Source organism: Triticum dicoccoides, chromosome 4B (genome assembly GCF_002162155.2).
Source record: "Triticum dicoccoides isolate Atlit2015 ecotype Zavitan chromosome 4B, WEW_v2.0, whole genome shotgun sequence".
In the NCBI taxonomy this organism is placed as follows: Eukaryota; Viridiplantae; Streptophyta; class Magnoliopsida; order Poales; family Poaceae; genus Triticum; species Triticum dicoccoides.
In genome coordinates this window covers 239,658,998-239,663,694 of record NC_041387.1, presented here as the reverse complement: position 1 = coordinate 239,663,694, position 4,697 = coordinate 239,658,998, and the positions used below count along the sequence as shown (strand labels likewise).

General features: G+C 45.5%; 1 long non-coding RNA gene across 1 annotated transcript; it reads left to right on the top strand.

Moving 5' to 3' along the window:
* Positions 1 to 1,791: 1,791 nt before the first annotated feature.
* LOC119293563 lies at positions 1,792 to 2,764 on the top strand. The gene is made up of 3 exons (XR_005143109.1): positions 1,792 to 1,894; positions 2,163 to 2,361; positions 2,705 to 2,764. It is a non-coding gene; the product is annotated as an uncharacterized LOC119293563 (long non-coding RNA).
* The last annotated feature ends 1,933 nt before the right edge of the window (positions 2,765 to 4,697 follow it).

The following is a 4,697-nucleotide window of genomic DNA, read 5'->3' as shown; positions in this document are numbered from 1 at the left end:
ACTCCCAAGGGGAAGTTAGTAGGATGTTAGGCAAATGTAAAACCAATGTTGGGCCTGGCTGGAGGAGTTTTATTCAAAGCGAACCGTCAAGGGGTTCCCATAAACCCGACCGCGTAAGGAACGCAGAATCAAGGAACGTAACACCGGTATGACGGAAACTAAGACGGCAAGAGCAGAACAAAACACTAGGCATAAGGCCAAGCCTTCCACCCTTTACCAAGTATATAGATGCATTAATTAAATAAGAGATATTGTGATATCCCAAAATATTCCTGTTCCAACATGGAGAAATCTTCAACTTCACCTGCAACTAACAACGCTATAAGAGGGGCTAGGCAAAAGCGGTAACATAGCCAAACAACGGTTTGCTAGGAAGGATGAAAAGGTTAGAGGCTGACATGGCAATTTGGGAGGCTTGATAAACAAGTGATAGGTAGCGCAGCATAGTGATAGAACGAAGCAACTAGCATAGCAATGATAGTAGTGAGATCCAGGGTAACGGTCATCTTGCCTGAAATCCTGCTAGGAAGAAGAACGAGTCCATGAAGAAGACGAACGGATGAAGACGAACCAAGCGTAGTCGAACGAATCCTCATGATCGCGACGAAACATGAACTATCGAGAAGAAGCACAACCGGAAAGAAGCAAACAACATGGTAAACACACAACACATAAACATGACATGATGCACAACCAAGAATGATCATGAAAGGGTACATGAGGCTACTCATGGCAAGATATGATGCACATAAGAAAAACACATCAAAGCAAGTTTAAATGAGGACGGAACAACATATAACAAATCCGGTAAGTCCTCATATGCAAATTTCGAAATTGGTCCAGATCTGAATAAACCTTATGTTCAAGTTGTTAAACAGCATGTTAAGATTCACCGAGATGATCTACGCGAAAATCTAGTCAAGTTACATATAAAGTTCATTTAATTCGGAGCTACGGCCTAGAAGATATGAGCAAAACAAGTCAAACATGGCATTGATGAATAATCTAACCTATAAAGCCTCAAGAAGTGCTAGGCACAACCGATGCCTCAAGCGCACGGTACCACGCGAGGCAAAAAAAAGGCCAACGCACCGTGCCACGTGTGGGAGTGTAGTGCACCAGGCGAGCGGAAAAACACATCGCACCGCGCGAGGTAGAAAACGACATCGAACCGTAGCCCCAATCCACAGCCCCGCGCCCCTCGCTCCTCCCTCCCTCATCCGCCTCCACTCCCTCCCACCTCCTCCTCCTGCGCCCTAGGAGCCCCGCCGCCGACTGCTACTCCTCCACCGCCTCGCCTCTTCCTCCTCCTCGCCTTTCCATAGCTCGGGCGCAGGCTGCCGTGGCCAAGCGCTTCGCGGGCGAACCCGTCTCTGCCGGCCGGTGCTCACATGCGGTGGCACTCCACTTGAGGGCAAAGGGAGGCAACGGCGGCGGTGGCCGCCGTGGACACCCGCGGCTATGGTGAGCCCCTGCGCCACCGCCCTCTCTCCTCTCCTCCCCTACTCCCTCACCCATCTCTCTCCCCCGCAGACGAACCCCGCCGCCAGGAGGCCACCCATGGAGGCCCGCCCCGAGCTCGCATCGCCGCTCCTTCGGGCCAGCACGCGGCGCTAGGCGGAGGAGCCCTCCCATGGCGCCGACGGATCTGGAGATGAGTTCTGTACTTACATTTCTAGCTAGCTTTGAGAAAATGTGATGATGAAGTCGTTGCCATGCAGTATTTTTAGATTAATTTTGTGTTGTTTTCTATATATTGCATTCTCACTACCATGCTTAATTATTTACAGGGCCATTAGAACATGTAACTTGAGTCGTGGAAATCCGAATGTGGTTATTTATATCAGAGTAGATGCTACTGTGACATGGGCATGCACTTCACTCCAGCGAAGATGTAATCCCCAAGGTAATATCTCCTCTCTTTGATTCATTCATCTTGACTGCATATATGTGTTTCCTAAACTTTTATCTTTCATGCTTAAGTGGTATGGTCATAAATAGATGGTAAAATCTTTAAAGGATAATTGAGTTATTGAATCTAAAGGCATATAATCAGTTCTCAACTGATGTATATATATACATTTTTTTCATCCTCAAAATAATTTCAGTTACATGCCTTGTCCTACAATTGTGATGTTGCTGAGGAGGTTCAGTTCTTGCAGGCGGGGTAAAACTTGAGTCACCTACAAAATGATTTTTACCATTTGTCAGAGCAGAAGTTTTTCTAGGGTTGTGCATGTCGAGCCTGTTTGGCTGTTTATGAGCAGGCTACACTATAGTCGATCAAGCCCTTGCAAGATAGTAATGCATTTTTGCATTCTAGGGTTACAATGGCGACTAATAAACAAGACGACCATGCAGGTATAAACTTTGTATTCTGGGATTGTGCTAATTTCATGCTTCTGACTCCAGCAATGCATATTTATGTACCTTCCATTTATCTAGAAACTTGGGATAACCGAGGGTACTTTCTCATTTTTTCCGCTCTTCTCAGATTTTAGATTGGGCGTATAGACATGCGTGTCACAGATTGAATTTGAATTCGAGTATAAGATTAAAATGGGGAATAGCTCATTGTGCCATGTTCAAAATTAGAACTATAAGCAAGAAGGAAAATTATCAATTAGGATGTTGTGTTGTTTCTGTGTAAATATATGCGATGCTAACTTGATGGTTAATATAGATTTTGTATGGTTTGTCTCAGATCTGATAGAGAAGAGACCCACCCCGGTGACCTCCTACAGCCATGGTCGATGGCAGCCCCGGCAAGGAGTGGCTCATGGTCACAGGAGAGAAGGATCTCCGTACCCTACAAAGCTCGCTGGAGACGGATCCATCGGAGCGCAACCAGCAGCTCAAGTAGTTTTACTCGTGCAACCATCCTGCTAATTCGCTGGACCTGAAGAATACCGATGAGTCGACGGACACAAGATGTTCCTGCAGGTTGTATGTTTCTGTTCTGTTTCTCACTGTCTTCTATTCCTAATTCAATTGCTTCTCAAATAGTTTGTGTAGACTGTATGGTTTGATTAGAAAGAAAAATTCGTTGATTTAATCATTCACCTGAAGTGACTTTGTTGCACTTTTGATGTTTTTTCTGTATCTAAACTTCTGAATTTTGTACGAATGTGAAAGTCTTGCAACCAAAATAAAAGTACAGGGATCGTGTGCAATTCACATGTTGTGTTGTCTTTTGCCCTGAACAACTAGAGTTAGTTGTCGCTTATTTGTTGTTTGGGCACGACAATATTTTCGGACGACCATTATGTTGGCTGGCGTCTGTTGTGCTAACCATCGGACAATTTTTTAATCTTGGTAATTTGGGAAGAGATGTCTTAGTTAGATATCAACTGCACAAACTGTATGTTGTCAGTGTACATTCACTGTATTTATAGGACCATGCTTTTGTGAATCATGTATTAAACGAGGCGTACAATTCACATAGATATTATTTTATTTTAGAGTAATACATAATTCTTGCTAACAAGTAGTGGGGATTGTGTATGCTTGGGCGATGATATCATTTCTTGGTCTTCCAAATAAGAACATCAGAGTCCCAGTCTATTGTGTAAGCCAAGTACCATGCCACAACTCACGATGTCGCTGACACATGTAGCTGCAGGAGCTACATCATCCACTCGCATACTGTACATTGTTTACTGAGACAACATCAACATGGAATATTTGTTTGTCAACTCAGTGAAGCACCAACGGATCAAGCACATTGAGGTTGATGTTTGTATTCTACTCGAAAAAGGTGACTATATTAATTAATTCAAAGCACCCCTCTTCAGTCCATCTTATATAGAAATCTCAAGCCTATGTCTATATAAGATGCACGTGCGTACATATACACTGCTTGAGCAACAACAACTTCTATACTACATACTCCTCTCTATGCGTATGTGTAACACCCACGATGCGGCTATATCTCTCAAGTGTCGAAGCACGACTTAGAGGCATAACCGCATGGTGGTTTTGTCGCAAGAAGGGTCATCTTCACACAATCCCATGTAATGAACAAGAATGAGATAAAGAGTTGGCTTACAATCGCCACTTCACAAAATGAACATATAATAAAATCATACATCAATCGGAGTACACACATAGTCCGACTACGGACGAAGCCAAAAGAAAAGAAGATAACCCAACTACTAGATCCCCGATCGTCCCAACTGGGCTCCACTACTGATCAACATGAGACGAAACATGGCAACGACCAAGATCTTCGTTGAGCTCCCATCTGAGCTCGGTTGCATCACCTGCACTGGTATCATCGGAACCTGCAACTGTTGTGATAGTATCTGGTGAGTCATGAGGACTCAGCAATCTCAAAACCCGCGAGATCAAGACTATTTAAGCTTATCTAACTTATAAAGGATGAAGGGGTAGGTAGTCACAGCGAAGGTGGCCACGTCGCCTTTAAATCGCCATCGCCATGAACAGTACTCGTGCCACCGCCTGTAAATTCCGTGCCCCGCCAGGGGCATTTTAGTCTTTTTACATGCAGGGGTATAAATCACAGCCGACCACGCTGAGAAACCCTCGCTGCCGCCTCCCGTCCCACTCGCCTCCCCCTCCTCGTCGCCCCCTCCTTCTCCTCCCATTGCCGCCCCCTCCTCCTCCCACCCCGTCCCCTCCTCCTCTGCCCCTCCCCCCGCATCTCGTCCGCCCCGGGCGCGCCGCCCCCTCCTCCT